This window comes from Balearica regulorum, chromosome 9, assembly GCF_011004875.1.
Source record: "Balearica regulorum gibbericeps isolate bBalReg1 chromosome 9, bBalReg1.pri, whole genome shotgun sequence".
NCBI lineage: Eukaryota > Metazoa > Chordata > Aves > Gruiformes > Gruidae > Balearica > Balearica regulorum.
In genome coordinates this window covers 28,836,031-28,848,823 of record NC_046192.1, presented here as the reverse complement: position 1 = coordinate 28,848,823, position 12,793 = coordinate 28,836,031, and positions in this window count along the sequence as shown.

Here is a 12,793-nt window from a genome sequence, read left to right as displayed (position 1 = left end):
CAACCCACAAAACAGACCCAAAGCTCTCGGGTTTCCCCTTGGTTTTTAGATCTGTGCAATGATCGAAAATGCTGGTCGTTCTAAAGAAACAGCCTCACGACTCCTTCGTCTCGGTGCGATGTGCCCCATGAGCAGCTGCTACCAGGTAAAGTTTTAATTCTTGGAGGATGCAAACGTGGAAAGCGTTCGGCCGTCGTTACATCACGACTCCGGTTTCGCGGAGCGTGTACAAATCTGCTAGCAATTTATCCTGGGGAAGGCACACGTCAGCTCCTTTCTTGCCAGTAATTATCCCAAGCAAAATTAACTAATTTGGAAGCCCGCGCGCAGAGCCGCCGTGCGGCGGGCCCGGCCCCGCGCCCCCCCGGCCCCCCCGGCCCCGGCCCCCCGCACATACCCGCGCCCCCCCGGCCCCCCGCACATACCCGCGCCCCCCCCGGCCCCTCCCGGCGCCGGCCCCGCGCTTCTCCCCACCTGCGCCCGGGTGCGGGGCCGGGGCCGCGCCGGCACCTGGCCGAGGCTGCGGAGCGCCCGGCGGCAGCGCCCGCCCCGCCCGCCCCTACCTGCGCGACCTCCGCGGCGGCGGCTCCCGCCGGGCCGCGCTGGCGGCCGCAGTCCCCGGCGGGGCCGCTACCTCGGGGCAGAGCCGGGCCGGGCAGGGAGAGCCCCGCCGCCGCCGGCTCCTCCTCCCGGGAGGCGCCGCCGCGCTTGTGGGGGGGCCGGGGAGCCGCCAGCCCGCCCGTGTGCCCCCCGCCGCGTCCCGGGGTGCTGAGGGCCCGGCGGGGCCGCCCGCTCCCCCTGCCCCGGGCACCGCCGCCCCGCAGGGCTCTCCGCGGCCGCGGGCAGGCGGGGGGGGTCCGGCCCGGCCCCAGCCCTTGCCACTGCGGGCCCCAAACCGCTAAACCGTGCCGGGGCGGGGGGCGGGGGGATCCGGGCGCGGTCCCGCCACAGAACGGGCTGCTGGCGCCTCAGAACCACCGCTGCGTTTGCGTTTGGGGGAACGATTCATCTGCCTTTTCCGATCGAGCCCATCAATACTTCGGCGCCTTGCGTTTTGAAATGGTGTTCCTAACAGTGACTAACTTGAGTGATGGCATGTTTCTCCAGAAAGTACGTCTGAGAAAAGGTTCGTAGATACTTTAACGCAGGATTACCTCGCGCTCTGATAGCTCTTGAACTGCTAAACTTTACAGTTGCATTTTAATAGATGCTTTGATTAACACCAAATTACTATGTCCTTATGCGGTCAAAAGTTAAACAGGAACCCTCTAAGCCGCAGGAAATTTCTAGTACCTCACTGCTTGCAAAAGTGAAAACTGAGACACTTTCAAGGAAAACCCTTGGAATGTTCAAGGCCAGCTTGGACGGGGCGCGGACCAGCCTGGTCTAGTCAAAGATGTCCCTGCCCGTGGCAGAGCGTGGAACTAGGTGATCTTTAAAGGTCCCTTCCAACCCAAACCAGTCTGGGATTCTGTGACTCCAAATGCATCTTCCGAACGGCTCTGGAAGAAGCCCCGCAGGTCCTTACTCCCCTCTCTGCCTCTTACTCTATATCATTATCTGCCAACACCACCACGTGTACTAGCACTGCCGATTTTTGTCCAGCACCTGAATTTTCCCCACTCCTTGTCTCTGATTCCTTTCAGTTTTCTCTTCCTCAGAGATCAGTTGGTTGAACGTGCAGCACATTAGTAATTGCCTTCACGTGGCTGTTCACTGTCCGGCCACAAAATTCATTCTATCTGTGCATGGAAACAGCAGCTGAGTTTTAGATACTTTGGGTGAGACACACGCATTATTCAACCGTCACTCAGTTTTATGACAGTTCTGATTAAATTGCACATTTGTGGCCCCATCTCTATGTTCCAAATTAGCAGAGAATTGTTTCAGGAAACAAGTTCCTTAACAATGTGGCATAAACCCCACATTCTTTTTGCAGAAATACTCCTGTTTATCTGAGATATGATGCCTCAGGAATCATTGGTGATTGTATTTGATGGAGTTGCTAAAACATCTTCCACCAAAAAATGTGTATGGAGAATAGCTATGCCAAGCTGGGCAAAGTCACCACGGCATAACGCTCTGGGTTGGTTTGGACAGACTAACAGCCCATCCCTGCTTTCTTACGGAGAAACGTTCAGGTTGTTGTGTCAGTCATAAATAAATCTGCCTAGCAATTTCTAATAATTTCTTGCAAGAGGAAGAAGAGGAAACCAGCGTAATCCACATAACGTCGGTGGTCGTGCTTTCAGTGCGTAAGGAAGTCCGTGGGGAAGCGGACGCTGCCCGGCCACTGACTTCACGTGAACCTTCAGACAAGATTGACGTTTATGCCTGGGACTGAGTAGGAGTTTTCAGCCAAAATGTTTTGAGGTTTTTTTTCCCCGAGATTTTGCACTTTCCACAGGATTGATATTTCTCTTGGAGACATGTTAGTTTTGCCAAATGTTTCAGTTTTCTATGAGGAAAGCCAAAGCATCTGAAGTCAGCGTGAATCTGCTTACGTCTGCCTCTGCGGCGTGGTGCCAAGCAGAAGCTGCAGTGTGTGTACCCCAGTATTTCTCTTTTCTTGTCAGCCTCCTTCTAGGACAAACCAAATCTGTTAGACTCTTTTGGTAAAAATGTGTGAAGATCCCTGTTCTTGCAGAATCAAGAAAACTAATTAAGTGCTTCACACTTGTTTCTACACACATACCAACAGTAATTCTCTGAGAATGATATATTGAAGATAACTTTCTCACTTACTCAGATGGCTTGCCTCTTATTTCCATGGGTGGAGTGTACTGTGCTGTTTGGATGATGCTGCCACATTTTGGTACGTCAGCCTGTCCTATCGTGAGGGCTGTAAGAAGAAGCCGAAACTACAGCTAGTCAGACGTTTCTGGAAGAACGCCACCGACGTGAACATCAGGTAGGATTTGCCTATTTATGGACTCTGAAGAGGTGTGCTGTGCCTGACCTGGATGAAGTTGCCTGCTTATCGCAGGAGGCTGACAGTCCTGGTGTGATGCTTCCGCGGTTGTCCTCAGACGGAGTGGGTTATTTGCTAAATCACACTTCCGTCCAGGGGAAATAACTAAGAAAAGGCTTTTGGAGTATCTATGAGAGTCCCTTCTAGGCAGAGGTTATCTAAAGCCAGGAAGAGGGATTAAGCATATACAGTGGGATTAATTTATTGGAATGGCAAAATAACCCATATTAACACTACATGGAGAATTGAAAACACTTAATCCACAGCACGACAGCATTTTTCAATATTGACTAAGCCTCAGAATACTTGGGAAAAGGTAACTATAAGCGCCAGGTATCACAGATTTGAGTGGACACCGGTGGTATTATTTGAGTCTGGTTAGGGTGACTATCAATTTTTCTTAAGATTAACAATGAAAGACATAATGAGACGCAAAACATGAACAATTTAGTGAATTCTTGTATGTGAACTCAAAATTGCTTTATCTTTTTTTGCAGGCATGATATTACTACGGTGGCTGACTGATATAAATAATTGTCTATATTATTTCTTGGGCTAATTTGATGACTAAACATCCTATGATGAGCTAATGCTGTGTTTTCTTTGCAAATAGCAAATGTATAATTGGCGCAGTAATGGCAAGGTAAAACTTTAAAAGATAAAGTAAAGCCTCAAAAATATCTTTTAAAGGTTCTAAATTTTTTCAGACAAATTCAAAATCAAACAAATGAGGAAGCGATCTAAATCCATAAAGTGACAGTGCACGCTTAGTAGTGAAGAACATCATGATCTGTGCTTAAAAATGAAATTATTCTGAAACTGTGAAACGTAACGCAAACTATGGGAGGTTGGGGAAGTTGGTAGTGACGTGATTTTATGCGTACGCCAGCGAGAACTTTACCTGAGGTACCTGCTGGACGACGTTCCTTATCGTCGGGGTGGCTGCTCTGTGAAACACGTCGGTGGTCGTAGTTGGGTTCAGCACCGGAGCGTCTGTCAGGAGCCGCTGAGCCGTGTGTGCCGGATGGGGCTGAGCACGGGCACGAAACCACGGGCTGGCGTCTGCAGGTGCTGCCTGAGAACGAGGAAGAACTTGAGATCGCGCTGTCCCTGCTGCCCCTGAGCCGTGACAACAGGATTGCAGGTCTATCATTAGGCATATTTTCTTAATTACAGTCTGAGGGGTGAAGGATGAATTGCTTTTATGAGTAATTTTTTTTCTATTAGATTACTGAGGTCAAGGCTTCTGCAGTGACACATTCCAATGTTGGTTTTTTGTGGGTGTAAACATGAGCTAGAAGACATTTTGTAATGATTTGTACTAGTCTCCATAACTTGTGGTAGGAAAGGGACTGAAAGTTTCTTCTGAGAACATTTTCCAAAAGCACATACTTGAAAATCTGCATTAAAATTAAAAAAAAAATGTTAAATTTACAAGGTACCTTGTCAAAGTTTTAAGAAAAGAGTATTCATCTAGGGATACACTATGTATATTGTAATTAAACCCCAGCTCTTAACCACGCTTCTGAGAAACAGAGTATTAACTTACAAAAAATACAGAGTTCTCCCTGCAGAAGATTGCTGAAGAGGAATATTTTACATTATAATGTGGTTGTGATTTAATGGGGCTGCCTTACGGAAAATACAATGGTTACACAAACCCACGCTGATCTCTGTTTTGCTGGCAAATTCTGGCCCACGTCAGATATCAAAATACATTGCTTGAGATGGAATTCATTACCGGGGAGAAGCAAGGGAGCTTTTTGCTAAGTGAAACTACCTTTTGGCAAGGAAGCGTGGTTGAGCGTAAGCACGGTAGTGCTAAGAAGGGGAAAGCTGACTGAAGAAAGTACTTTTGAACCGGGTCTTCACAGCGAATGATACGTACCACAAACGGAACGCAATTTCCGTTTGGGTTTTAGCGCTTTGGTTCCTAACGCGCATGGCTGTGGGACAGCCCGACAGCGTACGAGCGGGGAGGAAAGGCAGTTCGTGTAGGCGGCGCGCTTGTCGCAGCGGTGCAGCGCACGGGGGGCAGGTTGCATTCCTCCGCGTTACGCTCGTGCGGGTCTGACGTTTGCTGGCGTCAGGCTTTTGGCCCCGAGAGCAGCTCGCTGCTTGCCTGAGGAGAGGGCTGCTTCGGGGCACGGGGCGGGCAGGCACCCCGAGCCCGGGGGAGCGCCGCGGAGAGAGGGGTGCACGCTGGGTGCTGCGTCAGTGCCTCCCGCCGAGGGACGAAACAAACCAGTCTCCTCAACCTTAGTTCAGCGTGTCAGTGTAAAATTCATAGTTCCAAACTTCAATGCCGAGCTCTTCATTCGGGCAAAAATACCGCTCAAATCAAGCAGACGTCTAGGCCCGGGAACTGAGCGCTGCTTCGTTTGTTACGTATTTCAACATCACTTACAGCTCGGTATCCTTGAAGAAAGCCAGGCCTACGAATTCAAACAGGCACCGACTTTTCGAGTGCACGCACTAATCCGCCCTGTACTGGAGTTCATAATGCGGTGCTCTCATTTCACTTTTCAATTTTTTTGTTTACTTATGTAATGAGCATTTTCTTCTTCTTATTCCTCAGCACAAAGTCGTCAGTGCAAAATGACTCAAGCAGGGAACGAAGTCACAGAGAGCAAATGATGTCTGGAAGGAATGATTCCTCGTTTCTTTTCTTGGAAAATGGGAACAGTCTTTTCAAGCAGCAAGCCTGCATCTGTAGTGGCCAAGGCCGTTGACAAGGCAGAATGCTGGTATTGCTGGCGGTGCAGGGGAGCTGCACGTGTTTCCTGCTCACCAGGAGCTGTTGCATAAGGCTGCTGCATCTTTAGGTGTATTATCAGCTTCCTTCAAGCAAATCGTGATGGGGCTGCAGCACAAAGCTGGAATCTCAAAGGAAATTGTGGACGATCCCTTTATTTACAGGAGTCAAAAGAAACTACATTAAGAGGGCAGGACAATTGTAAAGAACACCATACCGATGTGTTTTATGCATCAATGTCAGCAAAGGATTTTTTTTTTTTTTTTTGGTGCAATTCTGTTCTGAATTATGTACCTGAATTATGTACCCGTTTTTCCTTTGATTGGTGTTTGCTCTTTAACTTGTTCCTCCGTTGCAGATGCTGGCCGTTCCCAGTTTCCTTGTGACACTGATCTGGCCGTTTTGCAGAGCAGGACTCCAGGCCCTCCTTATGCTATCCCTTCCCTCCATATTGCGCCAGTTCTCCTTAAAGGCCCTTTGCAAAATGTTTTCATGTTGTTCTTTTTCTTCACAGCTCCTTGCTGGCCAAATTCTTTTGATGTCTTCTGTGCCAGTTCACAGTGTGGTACCAGATCCTGTGTCTGATTGTGCCAGAACCGGATTGTCCTACTGTTTTCTTAAACGGGGAGGTAACAACAAACAAAATAAAATATTAAAATTTGTGATAGAGCAGCACGTCAGCATCTCTTGTCGATGTAGGAATATGTTATTTTAAATTCATGTTGGAAAAAGAAAGCTAACAGAAGTGTGGGAGATCCAAACCTACCCAGGAACGTAACTCAGCATGAAGGACTCGCTTCGCAGGGCACAAGGCCGCCCGCTGTCTCGGTTTCTGCAACAGGCAGACGAGCGGGAATCTGTCCAAACGGACCAGGGGGCATGTGCTCGAGGAGTCGCTAAGCTCCGAGAGCCCCGTGCTTCTGTCAAAACCCGCTTTCCCTGGAAAAAGGAATGGCTTCTGCCATAGTTTACACTTGGAAAAACCCGACTTGGTGCAGGTGCATCTGCCAGAGTTTTTGAAGCCTGAAAGAACAGCTCTGAGATGAGAGGACACCCAGGTCACATCTTCGGCAGCGAGTACTGCTACAGCTGGAAAGCAGTCCCTGTTGGGAGCCGGTTCCCTGGAGCAGTCGCTGTGCGTCCCCGTACCTCCTCCGTGCACAACGTGAGCACCGAGTCCGAGCCCGGGGATGAGGCTGTAAGCACAGAATTGTGCAGCACCATCAGTAAAACATTTCTAGTTTCTCAGCTAACCTAACCTTATATGCTCCAAATTAGATATCTGGGTATTTATGCAGAATTGAGCATTCCGACAGTGCCAGAAGCAGGCTGGTATTTTACATTTCAGTGTGGTATTTCCAATGTACTCTTCAGAGCTGTGGCTCTCACTTCTGAGGCTGAGTGCTTGAGAAGCTGAGGAAAGTGTGCTTGAGTGAGCATGCAGAAAATTCTGCTTTAATATGCAATATATTCAAGTTCTTAGACTTCAGGGCAAAGTTTATGTTGACTTACAGTGTCTTAACTTACACAGTAAGCCAGAGCAACACCTCTTCAGGTAGTCTTAACTGGTTTTCTAAAGCAAATCCGGCAGTTTTTAGATGTGATCACAGTACCTCCAGTGCAATAAAGGACTCTGGCATCTGATTGAAGCTTGTGATGCGAATCAGGTTCCTTAAATAAGCTTTAAAGCGAGCGATCTCCTTCGCCAGACTGTGCAACGTGGGTTACCAACAGGGCAACTAACATGAGCGCGACAAGGTTTTGTTAAGGGCTGTCTCAGTGGCTTGTTGGACAGCCTTCAAAAGGCCTACATGACTCTCGGAGCGCCTCGTTGGGAATTTTCACAGTAACGGTACAATTCTGCTGTGGCTCAGGGCCACAGTCAGGCACTTAACTTCCATTGTACGGACCCAGACAAGCTCCCAGCGAAGCATCAGCTGATTCTGAAAACACAGCCCGTGGATTTGAGCTTCTAGTGTATTTATGCCAATATTTATACGGGGACTATAAGTCACATCTGCTTTGTGCGACGCAGTGCTGTATGCTGATCTGCAAGAAACCAGGCAGTACGTCAGAGGAATGTACGTAACAAGGACGGAGATTCCCTCAGACGTATAAGCAGACAGATTTGGGCATACAGCCTGAACCTTGGTGGTTTAGTGTGCAACTCTGATAAAGCTCAAATAAATTGTTCTACGGAAGTAGAAAGAACAAGGCAGCCGGCCATGGGTCCCGTTTCCCAGGGCCCAAGTGCCACGGCAGTAATCCCGTGAGGGTCCAGTTTTACTCCTGGGGAAACGAATGGCTTTGTCACCTTCCGGCCGTGCGTGGCTGACTCCACAGCGCACCTTGGATTTACTGCTCCTGGGGCCGCTCCTACTTCTCTGTTAATGCTTAAGAGAAGTTTAGCTGATTTCAGTGGAACTGCAGCAACGTAAAAACCTTACCGGGCATCAGTAAGGCTCCTGCGTGTGCTGTGAGCACGTGTAGCAATGGAGAGCGGCGTCCAGGGTGAACCCAGCTGTTTCGCAGCTATCGCCAACTCCCGTCAGCTATAAAGCTGGTCCTTTATCTTCTGCATGTGACAGGTATTGCCAGTTAGCATCTTACCACACAAAACAAATTAAATTGATGCAGATTTTGCCCGGGCAGATTGCTAGAACCAGTTGAGGGAAAAAGCTCTCTTTCTGACGTGGAAGTTACCACCTCCTGGCTTCCATGTGGATTCTTCTCAGCTCTTTAAGATGCTCTGGAAAATGTTAGACAGTGTCAGTTGCGGGTGCTGCCCGTGGTAAAGGGTCTGAGGAAGGGTACGGGATGATGGTTTTAATACAGTAATGCGATCAGAATTGTGTAGGTGATGCTGCCAGGCTCAGGTGTTTTAAGGCACAGTTCTGTTCCAAAAGTCGGGGCTTGCCTTTGTTCTTCTCGCCTGCCCGCCTGGCCGGTGAGTGCCTCAGACGTGCGGTCGGGAGGTAATTCATCTTTGCTGTTACCGATGCCCGCCCCGGCTCTGCGCAGGCGGGGGCTCCCACCGGCCGCGCTTTGAGCTCTCTCCAGCGCAGATGACAAGGGGCCCGGCAATCATCCGCAGTATTGGCAGCCACATCAAAAGCTCCTGCTTGGTGCATTTAATACGGGCTCGCAGATAATAACCCGTTTAATCGAGAAAGAGCTGTCTTTTCTTGCCTTGTGCAAAGCCGTAACATCTTTCCCTTCCAGCTGGGTGGTTTTTAGAGGTGGGCATAAAGAGAGGGATCGTCTGTCACTCGAGTTTAGAGTTTAGAGCTTGTTTAAAACTCTGTGCCTGGGGAAAATCTGCTATCCTCGTTACTGGAGCGTACCCTCAAACAGGGTAATTACGCGTTTGATCTACAGCGACACGTACAATCAGTAGTTCCTGTGCTGTCAGTGAGATCTGTGCTCTCCCGTCAGACCTCCTCCGAGCAGAGACGTTCACCTGCAAATCTGCTCACGCAGCGGATGAGCTGAAACGCAGACACTGCTGTTAAGTGTTATCGCAGGTGTCGACTGGATGTCCCAGTGCTCATCCCAAACACTGGCTGGAGGGGTTTTAACCCTTGGAATTTCAAAGGCAGTATTGCAATCAGAGTTTGAAGGCCTCTCTGTTGCATTCTGTAGGTGTATTGTGAGGATGCTTCACCTGGCACGTCAGTGTTCCTTGATGGCTGCTGGTTATTTGTGTCGTTAAAGGCACAAGGATGATAGAATTGTTTAAATTTAATTTAAATTTGAAGAAGCAGCTGTAACGTCTTGTTTACTTGCTCTGGAAAGGAATATTCTAGCAGTGTGCAGCGTAAACAGGCCACCAGGATGAATGCAAGATTAGATCTAGCATCTTGGGAAACTTCAGGGGCCTCGGTCGTCAGAGGGGGGAAGATGCTGGTTGCTCTTTTCCCCTTCATGCTGTGAGTTCCAGAGACAACGCTGTATCGGACTTGGTAAGGCTTCTGATGCCGAGTGCGTGCGGGTTGGATCCTGGAGGGTGGGAGGATTTGGTGCGCGTCTTGTACGACAGGTCTGGTTCCTCAGGCTGGTGTCGGTGCTCGTTGTCCCTGACGGACAGGGGAGGACGGTCATGGTAGCGGAGCGGTGAGTCGCTGCTCTTCCACGGCAAGGCTCTCCGGGCAGCCAGGGCAGCCAGCTGCTTCCCAGCAACGCTCAGCTGCGACTGCCTCGGTACGAAGTAAAACAGGAGAAGAACCAAAAAGTTGCATGAAGGCGGCTTTATAAAACGTCAGCAAAATTACCTACACAAACACAAGCAGTTAAATAGTGCGGCACCGATTCTCTTGCACTTGGTAAGTCTCTGGGCCTTGTAAATGTTCCAGGGTTCCTTCCAGACACCCCCTTAGCTTTCAAAACTGACCTCGGAATTGGAGAATTTACATTTAGAGTACGTACTTTTGTAGATGGTTTCTGCCAAGTTGTCAGGATCTGAGTGAATCTGTTCAATCCAAAATGCCAATCTTACTCACAAAATAACCCCACGGCTCAGAAATTCTTACAACCAGCCTTGATTGGTCTAAGTGACTTGTGATTTCCGCCACAATATTGTTTGATCTGAGGCAAAGAAATACATTAGAAGAGTCCTGCACGTGCAGTCAAAAAGAAAAGAAAGTTATGCTGAGAGTATGAAACGTTTCTGCATCTCCACAAAATTAGTCAGGTGCCTTTAGCTAAGGAATTTAACTCCCCTTGTTGTTTTGATGTGAGCAGTTCGTATATTAAAAAACAAGAAACAGCAAACCAACCCTGACCGTATCTTCTCCCACCCAGCCAGTAACCTTGCCATGAATCGATAGCTTTGATTAATGGGTGTGGCGCAAAAAGGTTTGTATAGTGTGCAGAAAGCGTGATTGAGGTTTGAGTTTTCATTTGCATGCTTCCCCTGTTTTCCCCCGGCTACACCAACCCACCAGCAGCTTTGGTTTGGGTTTATTTCTTGCTGAATGTGACCAATGTGTTTTAAAATACATGTATCAGCAAATAGTTTGCAAAGTGAGAAATCTCGTGAGGTTGAAGGATTAATCTCCCTCCTTCTGGAGCCAGGACGGATGTTTTTCGGGCAGAGTGACTTTGTTGGTGCTCAAGCTCTCTTCTCTCCTAGCACACCCATCTCCCGAGCCTCCCGGGGGCCGAGGCACTTTGGAGAAGTCCATGTGTCGTGGTGGGAACTGAGCAGACCGGGCATGATGGGAATTCAAACCTGGGAGGTTTCCGAGACGAGCCTTTCCCTCAAGTTCTTTCCCTGATGGGATTCCCACTCTCAGCTCCTGCCAGAACCAGCTGGGGTGTTTCCATCATTTTCTGCGTACTTCGAGGTGGGACTGAAAGTCCTAAACTCAGACCGCCGAGCCTGATAGTTTCGAAGTGACTCCCTCCAAACGTGGCCACGGTGGCTGCAGAGCGCGTCCCCCCCAGGAGGCATCGGCACCTGCTGCGTGGTACCCAGCCGGCCCGGAGAGCGAGTCCTGACAATCGCTTTCAAAAAAGCAGGGTTCTTCATGTCTTTTGTTTATCATGATGCTCTGGGTAAAGCTGTACTTCATCTCACTGGGAGATTAACGAATAAAATGATGTGATCACAGTTCCTCTGATGCAAAAATGGCATGAATATACACACACATATATATACACACATGGCTAAAAAGATTATCTTTAATGATGTAATGTATCAGTGGGAATTGGAATAGCATAATTGTTTAATAGCTGATATCATCTTTAACCATTTGACAATTGCTAATTATAATTAGGTAAAAGTAAGAGAGTCCAAAGGGCAGTATGTTGCTACTTACAAATCTCTAAGCCTATGTAACCTATAGGTATGGTGCAGCAAGTTAAAGGTGTTCTGGCACTTCATTAACAAGACACTTAAAACCTGCCTGCCAGCCAATTGAAAACAAAAAGCTGATGCATGCCATGGATCATTTTTACTTGTAATGAAGCAAGAATTTGTCATCATGAAGATAGCCCTGCACAATGGCCTTTAATTCAGCTTTTTGAAAAAAACCACCCCCCCACCTGAACCAACCCCCCTCTGCCCGCAGCGCAAGCAGGTACCTCTGGGTAGAGGAAACAAGGCACGGCTGCTTATTGCCAAGCTACAGGTGAGAGTGTCTTTCTGAATGATATTATGTTTTATTTCCCAGTTACCATTAAAATTTTACCAGTGGAATGCTTTCATGTATGCTAGCTTTTCAGGTCACGACTGCAGCCTATCTCCTGCACAGCTGATAGGTTTTGCTCTCAATTTGTCAGCTTTTTTAATTAGCTGGAGAACTTAATTATTGTCAGATGTTAGAAGGGTGAGTCACACCGTGCCTCATGCTTTGCACGCCAGCCTACGGGGACTATTTAAAGGTTGGCAGAGGCTCAGCTCTGCTCTTGGTGGGGGTTTCTGTTCTGTTTGGGGTGTGTGCCTGCAGACCAGCAGGATGTAACCTGTCCTACAAGTGCAGGAGTTCTTGTATGGGTCTAAGTCAAGGTCAGCACTAGAAAATTGGTGGTTCTCTTGGTTGGACTATGGGGAGGAGGGAAGAGAAGGTGCCTGTTCCACAGGTAAGAAAGCCTGAGTGTTGTATTAGAATATCCCTGTTGTCAGTATAGGAAGTAAGAATGCTTTTAGCTTTTTTATTTATTATTTTATTTGTTGACCTTGCCATGATAGGTTGCATAAAATCAAAAGTATGCTTTCCTGTGTAAGTTTAGCTTATGTTAGAAGGCTTTTCTGCTATAGTTGTACTAGCAGTTAGTAAATGTGTGGGCTCTGGGACCGAGTATGCTCATGAAGTAATACTGGTGTTGGTATTGTGGAGAACTTGTGTCAATAAGTTGATTGAGGGGGCAATGCTCCCTGGGTGTGGCTTCCTAAAAATTTCAACTTTAGGTAATTGAATAATTTTTCTCTTGATTAGCATCTGAAAAGTCATTTGGGAGGAGAAAACAGTGAGAAAGTGTAATATGGATTGAAAATGTGGAAAGTGAAGAATTTAAACTTGTTGCTTTCTCCTTTTTTCCCCATTAGTTTGTTCAGCAGAGTGCAT